Raw genomic sequence first — 23,024 nt, 5'->3', positions numbered from 1 at the left:
TAGGTTAGGATGGGGCATTAGAGAAACTAATATGGACAGAAATAACGCTTAAAGCTTCAGTTAAATTTTTAAAGTAACCGAAAGGGAGGAAAAGATAGTAACTTTTTATATTTTAGTAAAATTCCCTTGAATATGTTTCAGCTAACTTTGTGGTTCTTCGCGGAGCTAGTATAAGGGTGCACAGTTGGAAAAACTGGGATTGTGGTTACCAGAAGTGCCAAAGGTGAGGACAGAGGAAAAGTGTCTGCTTGGGGGAAGATGTGCTAAATTGCACATTCTCAAGCAGATTCAAATTTTTCATTGAAATTGTTTCGAAGGGACTTATTGTTTAAGGTAAAAAAGCCATTAGAAATGCTGATGGCTTACGGCTTATTAGAGGACTTGTTCAGTCTGTTGCATTCTGAAAATTTATTAAGAAGTGTTATAATTTTCAATTAATTCTGGCCTAGCGAGTTCTATTTGCAATACTCTACCTTTTAGGAATATGACATCATTAATGAACAGGTTAATTACGGTGGGTGTAAGAATCCTCAGGCTGTGTCTAAAAGCTTTCATAGCAGATTTCTCTAATATCCAGGAGAACTGTAAATTTAAAAGTGAAAATGATTCTTGAGAGGTAAACATTGGTTGCTATGTCCCAGTGTAAGTAAGGTTCCTTTGTTAGCACCTTCAGTTAACTGTTTGTCCTGGTTAAATCTCTTTGTGCAATTAACAGACATGGCTAGAAGCCTATTAGAGCAAATGGAAACTGATACATTGAGTTTATCTGTTTCATTTTGGGAGTTTATTGAGTTAAATTTAATTTTCTAGTATGTGACTGTCTACTATGTACTAGACACTTTGCTGGGTTGTGGGAAAATGAACTTGCTTCTCTGACGAAATTATAGCAATTCCATTCTTTCCAAATCTTTATTAAAAAATTCTTCTTGGTTATTCGTTCTCTTCACATCTAGACTGCAAATCTGTGGGTTCTATCAAAACCTAACTGGAATCCAGCTCATCATCACCATCACCACTATCTTCACTCCCTTGAGCCACCATTGTCTCTCTTCTGGATTATTGTTTTAATGAGGTTTACTGCTTCGGTTTTTTATTCTTTATTCTTCATACAGAAGTCTGTGTGATTCTTTTCAGATCATGTCACTCTTCTGCTCTGAGAGCCTGCCCTCACTGGTGTCTCTATCCCCCACCCCAGCCACATACACATTTGCCTTTTTACAGTTCTTCTTACACAAGTGATTAGTCCTGCCAGAGGGCTTTTAGGAGGACTCCTTTTCAGAGATGGTGCTTGCTCCTCTTATTTCAGGTTCTGGTGTACGTTAGGCTTTTGATACTGTACGTGAAATAATTTCCTCGGTTCTTAAAACATATCCTCGCCTCCTATTCTGTTTTTAAATCGTGTAATATGTGTCCCTAACTAATATATATTTATTTGTTTGATATCTTCATTATCTAATTAGAATATATGCTCCACGAGGGCAGGGGCTTTTTTTTGTTCATTACCATATTCCTAGGACTTAGCTAGATCAGTGCCAAGCAAGTAGTAAGCACTTTGATATTAAATGAATGATGACAAGTAGAACAGACACAGCTTCTGCCTTCAAGGAGTGTAAAGTCTAGCCTGGGAATAATGACCAGTTACAACATTAGAACTTTTATGAAGGGTTGAATAATGACTGACCCCAATCTTATATGCAGGGAATGAATCCTAGTCTAGGGTGGTCAGAGGATTCGTAAACATTTCAGGAAATATCCCAGTGCTATAGTATTGAGGTAGACAGTTTGAAGTATATGCTTAAAGAAAAATCTAACATTTTATGTAAAACAAAATTACATAGGTTATTATTTGTATGCTCTTTTAATAATAATTAGAATTGATAATGACTATATTAAGTATGTGGGGTTTTTTATCCCAAACTCTGTGTCCTCATGAGGCTTAGCTGCTAGTGACTTGGTTTCTGACCTTAGGCAGGTAGATGAGCTGGGATTTACATAGAGCTTTCTGAAGGCAAAGCCACTGTACCTTATTTTCTTTTTTCCTTATTTTTATTTTTTTTAAGACTTTTTATTTTTTTTTCTTTTTGCATTTTTTTTTGGCCAGGGCTGGGTTTGAACCCACCGCCTCCGGTATATGGGGCTGGCGCCCTTCTCCTTGAGCCACAGGCACCACCCTTTCTTTTTTCCTTTTTAAAAGGACCCTAAATCTGTTGCACACTGAGTTAGGAAAGAGTCTTAGAATTTTTTATGTAAGATTCACTTTTGCTATATATTTTTTTGGAGTTTTTATGGATACCTTTGTAAGGTAGAATTTATAGATTCTAGTAATTATGAAACTTTTAAGTAGTGAAAATCAAGCAGAAAGTTTTTTTCTTAATTCTGATTGTTTTCACTTAAGGTACTCATCTCTTTTGTCCTGTTATAATTATTGTATGTGACATGTCACAGATGGTGCACTTTTTCAGGGTAGGTGGAATTGGTATCTTGATTTCTTTTTTTTTTTTTTTTAAGATAAGAATTTCTAGCTGTGGCCCTTGGTACAATGTGTCACAGTTCACAGCAACCTCAAACTCTTGGGCTTAAGCGATTCTTTTGTCTTAGCCTCCCAAGTAGCTGGGACTACAGGCACCTGCCACAATGCCCAGCTATTTGTTGCTGTTGTTGCAATTGTCGTTGTTTTGGCAGGCCTAGGCTGGGTTTGAACCCGCCAGCCTCGGTGTACGTGGCCGGTGCCCTTAACCCACGGAGCTACAGGTGCCACCTGCATCTTGATTTTTGAATTTTGGTTTTGTTACTGATTGTGTGCCCTTTTAGCAAGACTCCTTTGATTTACTAATTTGTGAGATAGTTTGTGGGTATTTTGCAAGCAAATATTTATGAAATAAAAGAAATTATTCACCTTTGGAGTAGCCTTCAGTAAACGCCATTTGAAAGAATTAGAAGTGTTTTCTTTATAATACTATATTAATGGAGGAGATTAGATAGCTCTGGATTTATTAAGTCAAACCTTTATCATAATATATTGTTCAACATACTTTGATCTATAGAGAATAATGTCCCTAGCTGATGAAATAGAACATTAAAATCTATTTACGTAAGTGTTTCTGAAACTCTAGTTGACATCACAACCACTTGACAGTTAAAAATGTGCACATGTGCAAACCCATTCTGATTCAGCAGATCTGGACTGTGGCCTGTTAATTCCTGTTTTATAAACACCTAAGGTTAAAGACCTTGATCAATATTCCTAATTCCCAGCCTTGATTTATATCCCAGTGCTCCTCAGCATATCCTTTTGGCTGTCTCATAGGCATCGCAAAGGTATCATGTCTGAAAGCTTCTGCATTGCCCACTAACCCTCCCCCACATCTTACCACTCCACAAAACTTTTTTTCTGACTCTGTTATCTTAGTGAATACACTGTTTTGTATCTGGTTGCTCAGACGTGTACCATTCCTGTCCCCTCTCCTTGTGAGCAAATCTTACCAATTCTGCTCTCAGAATATTTCCAGTGTCTCTTCCCACTTCCTAGTCCATGCTGTTTTTTGTTTGTGCTACTACCTAAGGCTTCTTTCTGGTCTTTGGCTTATTCATGCCCCCTTACAATTCTTTGTCCACAAAGTAAAAGACATAGATCTGTTTGAGTTATTCCTCCTTTTAAATATCCTTTAATGATTTTCTTTTGCACTCAGAGTAGAATCCAGCAATCCTTACCATTGCGTCATCAAAGCCAATTCTGCCTCTGTATACAGTTTGTACAGTTTCCCCTGTGCTGTAGTCACACTGACGTTCTTTCTGTTCCCTCAGCCTACTGAGCTTGTTTCTGCTGTCTGGCCTTTGCACATGCTGTGTCTTCTGAAAGGGTACTTTCCTTTCTTGTCCTTTGCAAGGCTGGTTGCTGCTGCTGCTTTAGGGCTAGGCTTAAATACTATCTCCTCACAGAGGCCTAACCTAATAACCATAAATATGTTCCCTCTCTTTTTTTCTGTCATTGCATCCTGTAACCTTCTTCCTATCTTTGTTTGGATTCTCTAGTGCTCCCCTACCCCGTGATATCTAATGAGGTCCATGTGAGCTCCATGAGGGCAGGGGTATATACTCAGCGTCTGCTTTACTGTTTGGCTCATATTAGGCTCTGAATAAACACTTATTGAAAGAATGTTTATATAGGCAAACCTTCGGACTCACCCACGTAGCAGAACAGTTGGTGGTGGACAGTGTTCTGGTAGTCTGGTATGTGGTAAAGCCGTGTCTTAACTGGCGGTTATCTCAGTGTCAGTGGGCAAGACAAAAATTAAGTATAGAATTACTGACCCTTGAGAAACCCTTAAATCACTCAAAATGCAACTTAACATAGGTCTTTGCACGGTTATATACATGTATACATACATAATGTAAAGTATATAGATTTAGATTATAGATAGGAGGTTTAGGGAATAAATCATGTAAAATTTATAAAGGTTTCAACTTTTTCTTCCTGGTTATCTTCATTATTTTCTGTAGCTGATCTTTATCATCTATAGAATGATAAATCCTTCATTATGACGACTTTGAAGCTCTCAAGTATTTTCTTAATTAAAATTTTAAAAGTATTAAAGGTCATTGTAAACAAGATATAGTTAAGATGACTAAAACAGAAGATGCTCTTGCTTCAGCCTCCCAAGTAGCTGGGGCTACAGGCACTGCCACACGCCCAGCTAATTTTTGTTGTAGTTGTCATTGTTTAGCAGGCCCGGACCGGGTTTGAATCCGCCAGCCCCGGTGTATGTGGCCAGTGCCTTCACCCCTGAGCTACAGGCACCAAGCCTATACTTTTTTTTTGGAGACAGAATTTTACTATGGCACCCTCACAGCAACCTCAAACTCTTGGCTTAAGCGATTCTCTTGCCTCAGCCTCCCAAGTAGCTGGGACTACAGGTGCCCGCCGCAATGCCTGGCTATTTTTTGGTTGTAGTTGTCATTGTGTTTGGCAGGCCCGGGCTGGGTTCAAACCCTCCAGCTCCAGTGTATGTGGCTGGTGCCCTAGCCACTGAGCTATAGTCACCGAGCCTATACTTTTTTTTGAGACAGAGTCTTTGTTGCCCTTGGGAGAGTGCTGTGGCACCATAGCTCATAGCAATCTCAAACTCTGGGGCTCAAGCGATTCTCTTGCCTCAGCCTCCCAAGTAGCTGGGACTACAGGTGCCCACCACAATGTCTGGCTATTTTTTGGAGATGAGGGTCTTGCATTTTCTCAGGCTGGTCTCGAACCTGTGAGCTCAGGCAATCCACCTGCCTTGGCCTCCCATTGTTCTGGGATTACAGATGTGAGCCCTGTGCCCGGACCCAATTTATACTTCTTAAAAAGTTAGAAAAATGTATATATATTTATATATATATAAATTAGTAGTTAGGCATATGATTAGAGTATTTTCTGTACCATTAGAAGAAATGAATTAATAGTGGGTGGCTTGTTTTGATTTATAGCCTGTTCCTTTTATCAGTGTTTTCAATATTTAGTATCGAGGTGAATCTAATTATTTCCATGGTTGGTTATGGCACAGACATCTCTCTATTTTTTTTTTTTGCAGTTTTTGGCCGGGGCTAGGTTTGAACCCACCACCTCTGGCATATGGGGCCAGAGCCCTACTCCTTTGAGCCACAGGAGCCTCCCAGGCACAGACATATCTCTTATCTCTCTTGTATCACCTATATAATTAGTTAAGGGTACATTGTCCAAACATGTTTTACAAATGAGGTATCCAAGAAAGCAGCCATATTTATCAGCTTACAGAATTAGAATTTATAAGAATAGCAGTTGATTCCTAAAATGTTCTACTGTCTTTTGTTACATAAAGATATAATGTTATTTGAGAAATGACTCCAAATCACAAAATTGTTTGACCTTTTGAAAAGTAGGAAAGTTTCTATTTCTTTTTCAGCCTTTGAATACACAGATTTAACCAAGGAGTTTGCTTTTTCTACCTGCCTTTCTGGGAGTTAAATTTTCCAGTATTTTGTTATGAGACTTTTCAGTTATGGAAAATTTGAGAAAATTGTACCCACCACTTGGATTCTATAGTTTTTGCTATTATGTATCACCATTCATGTATCTTCTGTCTACTTTTAGGGGAATGCATGTAAAGTAAGTTTAGACATTAGTCAGCGCACTGCAGCAGGTGCACAGTTAGTTTGATTTCCAAAGGCGCAGATCGTCAGTGAACCGTGGTTGAGTTTTGATAAAAGCATACACCTGTGTAGCACAAACCCAGCATGTTGTAGATAGAATAGTTTCTCCTTGCTCTTTCCAGTCAGTGCTCTCATGGTTGTTCTGATTTCTTTTGATTATAAATTAGTCTGTCCTGTTCTAGAACTTGCTATAGATGGGTTCATGTAGCATTTAGTTTGTATAAACCTTCTTCACTCAGCAGGTTTGAGATTCTCCTGTGTGTTGTATCAGTACCTTGTTCGTTTTGTTGCTAAGTGGTATTGCTTTGTGTGAGTATGCTCTAGTTCATCTTTATCCATTCTCCAGTAGATGGGAGACCTAGGCTCTTTCCAGCTTTTGGCCATTTTGTATAAAGATGTCACCACAACAGGAAGGTAGGTTTTATCAGAACTCAAAAGACATTGAAAAATTTTATCGAATATCAAAAACCTTTTTTCTCTTTCCAAATAACACCATGTTTTAATTTAAAATAATATTGCATATTATATCCTTGTTTCAATTTTAGTATTCTTTTAATAATCTACTCAGCATTTAGATTTTTCTTTGTCAGTGCAGTAACTAACATCTTTTTGTTCAATTGCTCTTGTTTATTTGGCTAAATCAGAAGTTACAGATAAGTAAAAAGAAGAAAATAAAAACCACTGGTAATCACATCACCCTAGGCTGTAGAACATGTTAGTAACCAAAATGTATGTTTGGAGCTACAAATAATTATTCTACTTCTTTGCTTACAAAAATGGGCTCATAGAATTTGTACTATTTTGAAGCCTTCTAGTTGCTCTTGACTATAAATTGTGAATGTTTCCATGTAGGGGAAAAAGCCTGTAGTAGACCATAGTGTGGATATGTTACCGTGTAAGTAATCATTTTCCTGTTAACTGGTTATGTAGGTTGTTTCCAGTTTAGCTATTTAGAAAAACATAGTGTGAATAATCTTGTGGTTAAATCTTTGTCCTGGTTTTTTTGTATACATTTCTGAAAATAGACTTGTTGGATTAAAGGATATGCATATTGCCAGGCATGGTGGCTCACGCCTGTAATCCTAGCACCCTGGGAGGCCAAGGCGGGTGATCTGAGCTCTGGAGTTCAAGACCAGCCTGAGTAAGTGAGACCCTGCCTGTAAAAATAGCCTATTGTGGCTATTTTTAGTCCCAGCTACTCAGGAGGCTGAGGTAAGAGAATCACTTGAGCCCAAGAGTTTTGAGGTTGCTGTGAGCTATGAAGCCATGGCATTCTACCAAGGGTGGCAAAGAGAGACTGTTTCAAAATAAAAAAAAAAAAGGATATGCATATTGTTCTTTGATAATCATTTATTTTGTAAATATTGACTAAACCCTTATATTGAGAGAGAATATGAATTAGAGAATGAGAACTTGGTAGGTAATAATGACAGGTTCCTGAGAAAGCAAAATAGGATTAGATTATGGTCCAGAAAGTAAAGGATCATCCTCAGAGAGGAGGAAGGAAGGAGATAGGGATGAATGCTGATAAAGGAAGGGATAACAGTTAGTGGTAAAAGTTGAAGTCGATCTCTTATGATTTTATGAAGTCCTTGGAAGTACAAATGAGTATTTTCTGTTAAGAGAGGAGGGTAATAGGATACTCAGAGTTTGAGAAAGATCCCCCAAACGTGAAATGCTGCCTTTTTAGTGAATGAGAAAGCGAACTATTGATAGTCTTACAGATAAGATCTGGGGAGAAAGTACAACTCAATAAAATGAAAATGGTCTTGGACAGTATTCCAAGGCCCAGCAGTATTTAAAAATAAGCAAAGGAGACAAAAAAGGTAGGAAAATGAAGAAAGAAACAAAGTGAAGGGAAGAGAGTACAGGCATACCTTTGAGAAACCGTGGGTGCAGTTCCAGACCACAGGAATAAGGTGACTTACACAAATTATTTTGTCTCCCGGTGCATGGGTTACAGGTTATAGTTATGTCTATACTATACTGGATCCTATAAAGTGTGCAGTACCATTATGTATGGAAAAAAAATACTAGCCAGCTGTAGTGATGCACACCTGTGATCCCAGCTGCTCAGGAGGCTGAGGGAGGAGGATTGCTTGAGCCCAGCAGTTTGAGGCTGCAGTGATTTATGATTGTGCTACTGCACTCCAGCCTGGGTCATGGAGCATGATTCCAGCTGTAAAAAATGAAAATTTAAAAAAGGACATACCCCCTAGACACAGGGCCCATGTGAGAGATTTCTGATATGGGTCTTCCGCTTTGCCAGAGGCTCTGGTGCTTTTTTACTGCTTCTGAATTTCTTTCCGTCTAATAAAATCCCATCTTACCACTAAACAAACAAAAAACCTTAATTAAAAAGACTTTATTGATAAAAATGCTAGTTATTATTTGAACATTCAGCGAATTGTAATCTTTTTGATGGTAGAGATTCTTTCCTTGATGTTGACTGATTGACTGATTAGGATGATGGTTGCAGAAAGTTTGAGTAGTTGTTGCAGTTTAAAATAACCATGAGATTCGCCACATAGGCTTCTCTGTAGCTATTCTCTGTGATACTATTTAGAGAGAATTTTATCCATAATAAAATTTCCTTCAAAATTAAAGTCAGTCCTCTTAAACTCTGCCTCTGCTTTCTCTGTCAGCTAAGTGATGATGTACTATTCTAAATCTGTTGTTGGTTCACCAGTGTTCACAGCACGTTCACCAGGAGCCAATTCCATGTCCGAGATGACTTTTATTTACTTATTCATTAGAAATAACTGCTCATTCTTTAAGTTTGATCACGAGTTTGCAGCAGAAGTCTTCAAGCTCCACTTCAACTTCTCTTGCTATTTCTACCAGTTGCATCCTCCACAGAAGTCTTTAACCCCATAGGGTTGGAATCTCGTTTTCTGAATTTCTGTTAAAGTTGATATTTTGACCTCCTCCTGTGAATCATGAATGTTCTTAATGTTGTCTAGAGTGGTGGTGAATCTTTTTGATAATCAGGTCCAAGTTTATTTTGCTTGTATCCATCAGAGGAATCTCTATCTATGGCAGCTGTAGCCTTATGAAATGTATTTCTTAAGAAGTCTGAATTACTCCTTGATCCATGAGCTCCAGAATGGATATTGTGTTAGCATGTGTGGACACACGAATCTTCTTGTACATCTCCATCAGAGCTCTTAGGTGACTAGCTGTACTTTCAGTGAGCAGTAATATTTTGAAAGGAATCCTTTTTTTTTTTTTTTCTGAGCAGTGGGTCTTAACAGTGGGCTTCAAATATTCAATAAACCAGGCTGTAAACAGATGTGCTGTCATCCAGGCTTTGTTCTATGATATTTATAGAGCGTAGGCAGAGTAGATTTTGTGTAATTCCTTAGGGTCTTAGGATTTTTGGAATGGTAAATGAGTATTGGTTTCAACTTAAAAGTTACCAGCTGCATTATCCTCTACCGAGAGAGTCGGCTTGTCCTTGGAAGCTTTGAAGCCAGGTGTTGACTTCTTCTCTGTAGCTGTGAAAGTCTGTGAAAGTTTCAAAGCAGTTTTGTCTGCCTTGAAAATCTGTTGTGTAGTTTAGTGACCTTCTTCAGTTACCTTAGCTTGATCTCCTGGATAACTTGCTACAACTTCTCCGTCAGCACTTACTTCTTCACCTTGCATTTTTATGTAATGGAGATGGCTTCTTTCTTTAAACATCATAAACCAACCTCTGCTATCTTCCACCTTTTTTTGTACAGCTGTCCTATCTCTTAGCCTTCATAGCCTGGATTACGCTTTAGCGTAAGGGAATGTTGTGGCTGGTTTGATCCAGATCACTCAAACTTTCTGCCTGTCAGCAATAAGGCTATTTTGCTTTCTTATTATGTGTGTGCTCACTGGAGTAGTATCTTAATTTTCTTTAAGAACTTTACATTCACAACTTGGCTAAGTGGTGCAAAAGGCCTAACTTTGGTCTTAGCCTTCCTCACTACAGTGAATCATTTCTAGCTTTTGACTTAAAAGTGAGATGTGTGACTGTTTCTTTCACTTGAACAGTCTTCACCATCTTCTATGGGTTTGTGGCACCCGAAAGATCACTGATCAGAGGTCAGCATAACAGATATAATATTAATGACAAAGTTTGAAACACTTTGAGAATTACTAAAATGTAACTCCAAGACATGAAGTGAGCACATGCTGCTGGAAGGTGACTCCAGTAGACTTGCTCCAGGCAGGGTTGGCATAATCCTCCTATTTGTAAAAAAATTCATATCTTCTAAGAGCAATAAAAAGGAGTCTGGCTGCGTTTTGAAAAGAATAGAATGGTCTAAAACACCAAGTTGCCCTCCAGGAAGGTAGTGCAAATTTTAATTTCCAACAACATTATTAAAAGTACTTGTCTTCCCACTCTTATGCAACATTTTCCAAAACAGGGTGTTATTTTAAATTTTATTCAATGGAATGTTTAATAAAACCCTTTCAGTAATACTTGGATAATAAGCAGAATTTCTCTTAAAGCACTTCATAATTCAAACTTTTTTTTTTTTGTAGAGACAGAGTCACTTTATGGCCCTCAGTAGAGAGCCATGGCATCACACAGCTTACAGCAACCTCCAACTCCTGGGCTTAAGCGATTCTCTTGCCTCAGCCTCCTGAGTAGCTGGGACTACAGGTGCCCGCCACAACGCCCAGCTATTTTTTGGTTGCAGTTCAGCCGGGGCTGGGTTTGAACCCGCCACCCTTGGTATATGGGGCCGGCGCCTTACCGACTGAGCCACAGGCGCCGCCCAATTCAAACTTCTTTTAGTCCGAATTAAGGATGTTTATTTCACTAACATATCATGTAACAAATTTGATCTGATTTTTCCTATTTTTTGTACTCAGATTTTTACAGCAGGCAATTTGATAAACAGAGATGCTTCTTTAAGAGAGACTGATTGCTTCCTCCTGTTACTTAATCTGAGTTAAATCAAATGATTTTCTGGTGTCTGTGAGCAAAGCTGGAGAGGGTGAGAATTATTTGGTTGGGGAATTAGAACACCCGGGAGTAGTAACACTAGAATAGCATAGACTGATAATATGGAAAAGGGAAGATTACAAGAAACGTTCTGTAGATTTTACTACTGTTGACTTTTTGAACAGTAAACTAAGGAGCTACTGAATCTGGTTCCTTGGCTTCTGCCTGTCCCCCCCCAAAGGTTAGATGCTTTGTTAGAACTGTAAAACAGTTCAGAGATCTTCCTTTTTATCTCCCTAAGATAAAACTTCTAAGAGATAAGTTTTATCTTTTATAACTTGTACCCTTGGTGCATGTTGCTTTGAGTTATGAGGAATAAAAGAAAACCTAAGGAAAAGCAAGCCATTTCCTTTTGAGGTTAAGCGGGAGAAGGAAATACTATTCTTCAGAGCTTTGTACAAACCAAATAGAAAAAACCCTGAGTGCCAGCTGCCCTGAGAATAGGCAGGAAGATTAGTCACAAATTTGAGAAGCTTGAATCACATATCTGGCTGTTTTCCTTCTCTCTCCTCCTCGTTGTTTGAATGTTGTCTAGACTTACACTAAACAGGTATAATCATCATAGTTATCATCTTTAAATTTACATTTTGATATAATTTTAGATTTAGAAAAATTGCAAAGATAGTACAGAGAATTCCCATATACCCTTCACCTAGCTTCTTCTAGTATTAGAATGTTACATAACCATGGAACTTTTATCAAAATTTGAAATTAGGCTGGCCACCTGTCACTAAATGGTTAAATGAGTGCCGCCCCATGCACTGGGGGTGGCAGGTTCGAACCCAGCCAGGGCCTGCTAAATAAGCAAACAAAAAAAATTTTGAAATTAATATTGGTATAGTTCTATTAATAGCATATTTCATCAATTGTACTTTTTCTGTTTCAAAATTTAATCCAGGATACTATGTTGCATTTAGTATTATCATCTTTAGTAAGGTTGGCTATGTTTTTCCTTAACTCGCTGGGATTATTCTTTTGAGGAATTATACAGTGTATAATAATTTATTAAATATATCTTACAAAAATAATTAGTAGAAGATTTTAGGCTTTGATACATTTTAGATGTATAAAAGAGGAGTATTCTGAATATTTTTGAATTACACATTGGCGATTAATATGTACAGGTGTCCATAAAGTTCGTGTGCAATTTACTATGTTAAACTATTTTAAATTGCACATGAACTTATGTCCACTTTGTATTTTAGGCTATTTTAAAATTGAAATTTTTACATATGAGGAATTGTATGAAATGAAATAATTGTAAGGTAAAAAGACTTTAGACCTCAGAGTGGGCACCTTTCAGCTTCCTGTATAATGGTGATTTCCCTAATTTATAAATTAGAAGCTATGAGACATACCCAGCCATATTACAAGGTAGAATATGAGTAATTATGTGTCATAATGTGTTCAGGAATAGAAGGAAGCTGGAATTCCTAGAAGACTTTATGCAGAGGATATTCATACATTCAAAACATAGCTCTGTGCTGGCCATCGTGATGGGCGTTATGGTTTGTTTATTAAAAGAATAGGTGTTCTTGGGTATAGTATTTTGCTCTGCTTTCAAGTACTTTATTCTAATATACTCAACATATAAGAGTTTTTCACTGATTTATTTTTTAATTTCTGAGATATTATTTATGTTAATAACAGTACCATTTCTGGTATGTATCTGGAACAGTTAAAGGATGCAAAGGGCCAGGCACAGTGGCTCATGCCTGTAATCCCAGCACTTGGGAGGCCAAGGTGGGTGGATTGCCTGAGTTCAGGAGTTCAAGACCAGCCTAAGCAAGAGCGAGACCCTGTCTCAAAAAATAGCCAGGCATTGTGGCGGGTGCCTGTAGTCCCAGCTACTTGGGAGGGTGAGGCAAGAGAATCTCTTGAGCCCAAGAGTTTGTGGTTGCTGTGAGCTGTGATGCAATGGCACTCTACCGAGGGCAACATAGTGAAACTCTGTCTCAAAAAAAAAGTTGTCCCGGGTAGACTTGGCACCAATAGCACAGTGGTATGGTGCTAGCACGTGCACTGGGGTTGGAGGGTTCGAACCCAGCCTAGGCCAGCTACATAACAGTGACAATTGCAACAAAAAAATAGCCAGGTGTTGTGGCAGTTGCCTGTAGTCCCAGCAACATGGGAGGCTGAGGCAAGAGAACACCTAAGCCCAAGAGCTGGAGGTTGCTGTGAGCTGTGACAACGCCATAGCACTCTACCAAGAGCGACATAATGGGACTCTGTCTCAAAAAAAAAAAAAAAAAAGTCCCAGGTAAACCAGTTATTTTAAACTAATAGAATAATTTTATTTATCCCAGAAATATATATTAACACATGATTTCCACAAGTATTGTAGACCCTCATCACAAAACCAAAATTAACTTTGGGGGGGAGTAAAGAGGTTTTTTGTTCATTTGTTTGTTTGGCATTTTAGTGATGAAATCCTCTATTTAAAGATTTCGAGTAAAAAAATATAGCTAATCTAAAGAAAAAAATGTATTATGGCATCACAAAGACTCACTTTGGGCTGGTGTATGGTGGCTGGCATCTGTAATCTTAGCATTCTGGAAGGCTGAGGCAGGTGGATTGCTTGAGCAAGAGTCTGAGACCAGTGTGAGCAAGAGTGAGATCCCATCTCTACTAAAAATAGTAAAATTAGCTTCTGTAGTTCTAGCTCCTCAGGAGGCTGAGGCAGGATTGCTTGAAGCCAGGAGTTCGAGGTTGCTGTGAGCTAGGCTGATGCTGAGAGCACTCTATTTAGCCCGTGCGACAGAGTGAGACTGTGTCTCAAAAACCAAAAGAAGACTCACTTTTTTTTTGTTTATAATTCTTTGTGTGTGTGTGTGTGTGTGTGTGTTTTGCCAGGGCTGGGTTTGAACCTGCCACCTCTAGCATATGGGGCTGGCGCCCTTCTCCTTTGAGCCACAGGTGCCAGCCACCCTGTTTATAATTCTTTATGTCACAGGTATACTAAAGAATACAGTATGTGTTACTGAAAAACTTAAAGTAATCTTGTTTTTCCAATATAATATGAGAATTTTGAAATGAAGTATGAAATATGAAAGTTGAAAGAGTAGTATGTCATCACCCATATCTCCACCTAGATTCTACAATTATGAACCTTAAAAAAATTCCACTGTAGGCACAGCGCACAGTGGTTACAGCACTCGCCACATGCACTGAGGCTGGCTGGTTCGAACCTGGCCCAGGCCAGCTAAACAACAATAACAACTGCAACAAAAAAATAGCTGGGCATGTGGTGGGTGCCTGTAGTCCCAGCTACTTGGGAGGCTGAGGCAAGATAATCACTTAAGCCCAAGAGTTTGAGGTTGCTGTGAGCTGTGATGCCATAGCACTCTACTGAGGGCAACAGAGTGAGACTGTCTCAAAAAAAAAAAAAATCTACTATACATAGATGTACAATATTTATCTGTACACACATTCTTACATATGTATCTGATAATTGAAAATGTTGCAGAGGGATACTTTGCCCCTAATTGCCTCAGGTTTCATCTCCTGCGTAAAGTACACATATTGGATATAATGAACAATAATTCCCTAATATCTAACATCTAGTTCAACTTTCCCCAGTTACCCTAAAAATGTCACTTTTAGCCAGGTTTTCCAAATTGGGATTCAAGTTAAGATTTAGTCACTGTCTTACCCTCCCTCCCCCCCATTAACTTTTAAAATGTTTAGGCAGAAAATAAAAGTATAGGTAACTTATGGAGTATTTTACATTATGGATTTGTTTAATTGTGATGTCATCCCCCCTTCTCTGTAGTTCCTGTAAACTTAAATCTTATTTTATTGTCCAAAGTAAAGTTCCTAGAATTTACAAATTGTAACATGATTAGCATTCCTTTGCAAAGTTCTCTATCATTATTACTTTGCTTTTGATTTGGTAATCTTACACAATTACTGGCAACTATTTATAGCATTTTTTTTTTTTGTGACAGAATCTCAAGCTGTCACCTTGGGTAAAGTGCTGTGATGTCATAGCTCACAACACCCTCCAACCTTTTGGCTCAGGTGATTCTCTTTCCTCAGTTTTTCTATTTTTAGTAGCGATGGGGTCTTGCTCTTGCTCAGGCTGGTCTCGAAGTCGTGAGCTCAAGCTATCCACCGCCTCGGCCTCCCAGAGTGCTGGAATTACAGGTGTGAGCCACTGGGTCCGGCCAATATAGGGTCATTTTTTTTTTTTTTTTTTGTAGAGACAGAGTCTTACTGTACCGCCCTCCGGTAGAGTGCCATAGCGTCACAGCTCACAGCAACCTCCAACTCTTGGGCTTATGCAATTCTCTTGCCTCAGCCTCCCAAGCAGCTCGGACTACAGGCGTCCGCCACAACGCCCGGCTATTTTTTTTTTGTTGTTGCAGTTTGGCCGGGGCTGGGTTTGAACCCACCACCTTCAGCATATGGGGCCGGCGCCCTACTCACTGAGCCACAGGCGCCGCCCAATATAGGGTCATTTTTGTTCACATCATTATGCAGTGTCGTTGTTACTCAGGCTTTTATTGTGTTATCTGTTCTGGTTTCTTCCCTATTAGTGATGTATCTGTAGGTAAAATAAAGTTGTAGTAACTGTAAAATCACGAAGTATCATGTACGTCTTCATACTACTCCAGGCAGTCACATGTGGCTTATAGCTAATGGTTACTGATAGGGATAAGGAGATCTGCGGGATGATTTCGAACTACATCTCCCTTCTTTTTTCCAATTTCTTTGTGAGTCACTGTTCACCTTTCTTGTTTTTCCTTTTTCTTTTCTGCATGAGAATTCAAGAGTTCATTTAGCTCTTCATTCTCCTGCCTCAGCTTCTTGAGGATGGGTAGGACTATAGGCATGTGCCACCACACCTGGCTGATTTTTTCTTTTTGGTAGAGATGGGGGTCTTGTTTTTACACAGTTGATGTTGAACTCTTGGCCTCAAGCAATCTTCCCACTCTGCCTCCCAAAGTGCTAGGATTACTGGCACGAGTCTCTGCCTGCTTATCTCTTTCTATAGCAAAATGCTTATGATAACACAGGTTCTTTTAAAGCTAATGCAGAAATGCTTTTCTTTCTTTCTTTTTTTTTTTTTTTTTAAGAAAGTTATTCAGCAGCTTTGGAAAATTATTAGGAGTTCTTTTTTTTTTTTTTAACCTTACTCGTATGTGTCATGCGTGATACTTCACTTGAGAATTGCTGGCCTGTTGTACACGACGTGGTCTTTTATACAGGTGATCCTAGGACAGAGCTGTCTTTACCTTTCTTCACACAAAACAACCATGTAATAACTGGAAGGCCTTCAACTCCTGCACCCCACTACATCAGTATCTGGAGGCAACTCCTGGCATGTTTATTTTGAAAAAGTACTCTCCTAACCCACCAGTAGGAAAAACTTATTGATTCTGATGAATATTCCAAGTTGATGGTCGCTCCCTGGAACATGTTAGTCTGTTATTTGTGAATGTCTGAAAATGCCTTATTGCTTCTGGTTTTTTTTCTGGTTTAAATCATCTCTTTTTTTCAGCAGGAATAAATTGATGAATAACTTTGATACTGGCTAGACTATTATGGTACTAGTCTAGCCAGAATATTATAATAACACGTAGTACCTTTATCCAGAATAGTATGTATTTTGAGCATCCACCCTTCAGTTAAAAATCCTTTATTAAGTTATGTTCATGAAAATAATAGTGGCTATAGATACTATTCTAGACAGTCATCAAGTATATGAGCTTATACTCCAAAAAAAGTCTTCTGCTTCCTTCTTTGTCCTCCACTTTTCAGAGATAATGGTTAGTATCTCACCCTGGGCAGAGTGCTCTGGCATTATAGTTCACAGCAACCTCAAACTCTCGGGCTCAAGTGATCCTCTTGTCTCAGCCTCCTGACTGGCTGCGACTACAGGCACCCACACAACCCCTGACTAGTTTCTCTACTTTTAGTAGAGATGGGGTCTGGCTTTGAGTAGGCTGGTCTTGAACTCCTGAGCTCAGGAGAGCCAGGCACTTGGGTGTCCCAGAGTGCCAGGATTAGCCTTTCTTATGAGTTTTTGAGTATCTTTTCATTATGTTTAGTAGACGTTTATATCTTTTAACTGCCTTTTGTATACTTTTTTTTTAGAGACAGAATCTCTCTTTATCGCCCTCAGAGTCACAGCTCACAGCAACCTCCAACTCCTGGGCTTAGGCGATTCTCTTGCCTCAGCCTCCTGAGTAACTGGGACTACAGGTGCTCACCACAATGCCCAGCTATTTTTTTTGCAGTTTGGCCGGGGTCGGGTTCGAACCTGCCACCCTCGATATATGGGGCTGGCGCCCTACCTTCTGAGCCACAGGCACTGCCCTGTATACTTTTTTTTTTGAAGCATATGTTGTCTAAGTGATTGTGAAAGCCCTTTGTGTGTATGTAAAAAACTAGCTCTTCTGTGGTATATTAAGGTTTTACCCTGATTTTTCTTTTAACTTAATGATACTTTCTTTGAGTATATAAACTTGAAATGATCACATTTACCAGTTTTCTTCAAGTTATTAAGACCTTCCCTATGAACAGTTTGTAGAAGGGCGGCGCCTGTGGCTCAGTGAGTAGGGTGCCGGCCCCATATGCTGAGGGTGGTGGGTTCAAACCCAGCCTCGGCCAAACTGCAACAACAACAACAACAACAACAACAACAACAACAAAAATAGCCAGGCGTTGTGGCGGGCGCCTGTAGTCCCAGCTGCTCGGGAGGCTGAGGCAAGAGAATCGTGTAAGCCCAAGAGTTAGAGGTTGCTGTGAGCTGTGTGACGCCACGGCACTCTACCCGAGGGCGGTACAGTGAGACTCTGTCTCTACAAAAAAAAAAAAAAAAGTTTGTAGAAAAAAATTATGTTTTTTCTTGCTGTTTTAAAATTTGGTGATAAATTTGCTTGTTTAAGTCAAAAACACCACCACAACACTAACAGATGGTGAAGGTTGCTCTTCGGTACTTGTCCACAATCCTCACATGTTCCACTCCTGTACCACTTTCTGTAAGAAACCACTGTGAACAGATGCTTGTGAATCTTATTGTTTACAGGTGAAAATTCAAATATATTTGTCTCCTTCCCCAACGATACTTTTGTATATATTGATTTCCCTCCACTTAATATCTCTTAACACCTGTCCATTGGTACCCACAGGGCTTCTTCACTTGTTGTAATAGTTGTGTAGGGTCCCATCCTCTGGACTTGTTACTTAACCTGTTACCTGCTGAAGGACTTTTTATACCTTTTTGCTAACACAAAACATGCTGCAATGAATAATTTATACAAAGTCATCTCATGTGTCCAGCTACATTATAAATTCCTAGAAATGGGATTACTTTTGACAAAGGGTAAAATTTTTTTTTTTTTTTGCAGTTTTTGGCTGGGGCTGGGTTTGAACCCGTCACCTCCAGTATATGGGGCTGGCGCCATACTCCTTTGAGGCACAGGCGCCGCCCCAAAGGGTACATATTTTTGTAATTTTGGAAGTTACTGCCAAATTGCCCCCCTGAAGGTTGGTATTACTCACTTTCCATGCCTGCAAGCAGTGCCTGAGAGTGCCTGTTTCTCCACAGCCTCAGCAGTTTGCTATTTTCATAGGTAAGAAATTTTAAAGTGGGGCAGCGCCTGTGGCTCAACGAGTAGGGCGCCGGTCCCATATGCCGGAGGTGGCGGGTTCAAACCCAGCCCCGGCCAAAAAAAAAAAAAACCACAAGAAATTTTAAAGTGGTTTTACGTTTCTCCTATAAAGAAAAACTTAAGATGGATCCGTGTCTGTAACTCAGTGGTTAGGGCGCTGGCCACATCACCAGGGCTGGTGGGTTCAAACACGGCCTGGGCCTGCTGAACAACAATGACAGCTACAACAACAACAAAAATACCCGGGCATTGTGGTGGGTGCCTGTAGTCCCAGCTACTTGGGAGGCTGAGGCAAGAGAATCACCTAAGCCCAGGAGTTTGAGGTTGCTGTGAGTTGTGACATCACAGCACTCTACCGAGGGCAACATAATATGAGTCTATCTCAAAAAAAAAAAAAAAGAAAAGAAAAGCTTAAGGGTCCTTTTCATTTCATAACAGTACATAATGCTTTATCTATTTTATTTTATTATTTTTTTTTGAGACAGAGCCTCAAGCTGTCGCCCTGGGTAGAGTGCGGTGGCATCACAGCTTACAGCAACCTCCAACTCTTGGGCTCAAGCGATTCTCCTGCCTCTACCTCCCAAGTAGCTGGGATTAAAGGCACCTGTCACAACACCCGGCTATTGTTTTTTTTTTTTTTTTTTTTCTTTGGTTGCAGCCATCGTTGTTTGGCAGGCCCTGGGTGGATATGAACCCGTCAGCTCAGGTGTATGTGGCTGACGCCTTAGCCTTTTGAGCTACAGGCGCTGAGCCTGCTTTATCTATTTTTTTTTCTGTAGAGACAAGAGTCTCACTGTACCACCCTCGGTAGAGTGCCATGACGTCACACAGCTCACAGCAACCTCTAACTCTTGGGCTTACGCGATTCTCTTGCCTCAGCCTTCTGAGCAGCTGGGACTACAGGCGCCTGCCACAACGCCCGGCTATTTTTTTGTTGCAATTTGGCTGGGGCTGGGTTTGAACCCGCCACCCTTGGCATATGGGGCCTGTGCTCTACTCACTGAGCCACAGACGCCACCCTACTTTATCTATTTTTATACTATTTTTTTTAATACCTAGGGATTTTTTTTGGCTTGGTGCCTGTAGCTCAGTGGTTAGGGAGCCAGTCACATACACCAGAGCTGGCAAGTTCAAATTGAATGTGGGCCCACCAAACAACAATGACAACTACAGCCAAAAAAATATCCAGGTGTTGGTGGTGGCTGTCTGCAGTCTCAGCTACTTGGGAGGCTGAGGCAAGAGAATCACTTGAGCCCAAGAGTCTGAGGTTGCTGTGAGCTGTGATGTCATATTACTCTACTGAGGGGGACAAAGTGAGACTCTGTCTCAAAAAAAAAAAAGGGCAGTACCTGTGGCTCAAGGAGTAGGGTGCCAGTCCCATATGCTGGAGGTGGTGGGTTCAAACCCAGCCCCAGCCAAAAACCAAAAAAAAAAAAAAAAAAAAAAAAGATTAAAAAGAAGTAAATGAATAAAAGTTTTTTCATGACCTTACACATTTACTCTTAGGGTAGTCTTACATTTTATTTTAGTTTCTAACATTAATGTAAATAGAATCATTTTTTTCCATTATGTTTCTCATTGCTTATGGCTTTTTTTTTTTTGTAGAGACCGAGTTTCACTTTATTGCCCTCGGTAGAGTGCTGTAGCGTCACACAGCTCACAGCAACCTCCAACTCCTGGGCTCAGGCGATTCTCCTCCCGAATAGCTGGGACTACAGGCACCCGCCACAACGCCCAGCTATTTTTTTGTTGCAGTTTGGTCGGGGCTGGGTTTGAACCCGCCACCCTCGGTATATGAGGCCGGTGCCCTGCTCACTGAGCCACAGGCGCCGCCCCCTGCTTATGGCTTTTATGTAAGAAAACTATTGCTATTTTAAAATAACTTTTAATTTTAGAATAGTTTTAGATTTATACAAAAGTTGCAAATACACCACAGAGGCATCCTATATGTTTCATGCCCTGTTTCTCCTCTTAACAGCTTAGATTCCTGTGGTATATTTAGCACAACCCTGAACCAGTGTTGGTACATCATTATGAAGTTATACATCTATATTTTGTTCATAGATCTTTAGTTTTTACTTAATGTTTTTTTCTGTTCCAGGATCTCATCCCAAACTATTGATTTTAGTTTATAAATTTTGCAACCAGCCATCTTAGACATTAACCTATTCTTTCTAATAATTTTTTGTTGATTTTTTAAAAAGGATTTTCAGATATGTAATTATAGGTAACAATTTTCACATCTTTTTGATATATATACTTTTTTGTCGTGCAATTGCCTTGTATGGTACGTTATAAATCTTTATTAACGTCTAAAATATAGACAGGCTTGTCTTGTTGCTTACTTTGGTGGGAATTCCAGTGTTTTACCATTAGGCACGCCGGGTTTTTTGTGTGAGGTACAGGCTCTTCTTTCTTCACCTTGTGACTGGCGTGCTTGCCTGTTTGTTCTCTGTGACTGCTGGTCAGTCTCACTCTCTGTCAGACTAACACTTACCTTTGTGTATTGACGTCTCACAGACCTCACCCAGGCCATCTTTTTTGTAGCTCATCTTTGGTTCTTTTGAACTGTGCCTACTCAGCTTACTCAGAGGTCTTTGCTTAGTCTTTTTTTTTTAATTTCTTTTTTTTTTTTTTTTTGTGCAGTTTTTGGCTGGGGCTGGGTTTGAACCCACCACCTCCGGCATATGGGACCAGCGCCCTACCCCTTTGAGCCACAGGCGCCACCTGTCTTTGCTTAGTCTTGTCATTTCATTGCTTAAACATTATTAACATCAAGTATTTATTTTTTAATATCAGGTATTTACTGTGCTATTATGTATCCATGCATCATCTGCTTTCAGGTTTTCTCGTTCAATTCTCATCATAGTTTTGTGAAATGAATCCCCATTTTACAAATGAGGAAGCCCAGACTCCTAGAAGTTATTAAATCATTGGCTCAGGGTCATGTAGATTGCCTCTGCTGTTTCTTCCCTTTGACCTCAGGACCAGGACCACAGTTACCTGCCACCATCCCCCCATAGTCATGCAGGTTGCTTCTTTCTGATTAGTCTGCTCTGGAAAGCCTACCTGTGATTGATTTGAGATGAGCTAAATGTTCCCTGGCTTTTTGAAAACTCTGTGTTCTGAGTCCAGGACTCTCAGAGCAGCCATTCCCATCACCGTCTACTTACACCCTTCATCTTGGCTCCCCTTCTTGACCAGCACATTATGCGAATGCAGTGGAAGCCCATTTATAAAGTACAGTGTTCTCCCAGGGATTTAGTTATGGTTCTCGCATGTACTTAAAGTGAGATAATATGTCTCCCTGATCATTTGGGGCCTGGTTAGTCTTGCTGTATGGCATATGCTTATAAATGGATTTCATTAAACTTTAATGTCCTTTCACTTACTGGCCTAATGTGGGGCTCCTTTCTTTTTTTTCTTGAAACAGAGTCTCACTTTGCCACCCTTGGTAGAGTGCTGTGGCATCATAGCTCACAGCAGCCTCAAACTCTTGGGCGAAGTGATTCTCTTGCCTTAGCTTCCTGAGTAGCTGGGACTACAGGTGCCCACCACAGTGCCTGACTGGTTTTTAGAGACAGGGTCTCACTCTTGCTCAGGCTGGTCTTGAACTCCTGAGTTCAGGCATTCCACCCGCCTCAGGCGTGAGCCAGGGTGCCCAGCATGGGGTGCTTCTCTTTCTATTTGTACCAGGGGCTTTCTCTTTCTTGTTGCTCCTGCCATTGCTCTTGCTCCTTCACTCCTGCTGTAGAAATGCAGTATTCACAGTCTGTTTATATCCTACAGCATTTGGGTCATAATCCTTAGGAATGTGTAAATAGCAAGAGAAGCAATTACTGCCACTTAGTTATATGGTCAAGAGATGGAAACCTTTTTTTGGAGATTTTATTTATTTATTTTTATCTTTTGAGACAGGGTCTTATTTTGTTGCCCTCGGTAGAGTGCCGTGGTGTCACAGCTCACAGCAACCTCAAACTCTTCCGGCTCAGGCCATTCTCTTGCCTCAGCCTCCCGGGTAGCTGGGACTACAGGCGCCTGCCACAGCTCCCGGCTATTTTTTAGAAATGGGGTCTCACTCTGGCTCACGCTGGTTTTGAACCTGTGAGCTCAGGCATTCCAGCTGCCTCAGCCTCCCAGAGTATTTTTTGGGAGATTTAAACTAAACTTGAAACAGTAGTGCTGTTGGTTTCTGGTGAGTAGAGGCCAACCAGGATGTGTTAGATCTCATAGTGCATAGGATGCCCCTCCCTACACCA

At 40.1% G+C, this 23,024-nt stretch overlaps 1 protein-coding gene across 4 annotated transcripts in view; it reads left to right on the top strand.

Moving 5' to 3' along the window:
* PCNX1 (pecanex 1) overlaps positions 1-23,024 on the top strand; it is a 226,695-nt gene that overhangs the window by 1,538 nt on the left and 202,133 nt on the right. The window lies entirely within an intron of this gene.

This window comes from Nycticebus coucang, chromosome 9 (genome assembly GCF_027406575.1).
Source record: "Nycticebus coucang isolate mNycCou1 chromosome 9, mNycCou1.pri, whole genome shotgun sequence".
NCBI lineage: Eukaryota > Metazoa > Chordata > Mammalia > Primates > Lorisidae > Nycticebus > Nycticebus coucang.
Note: the sequence above shows the minus strand (reverse complement) of the source record. Positions and strands in the feature narration are given on the sequence as shown.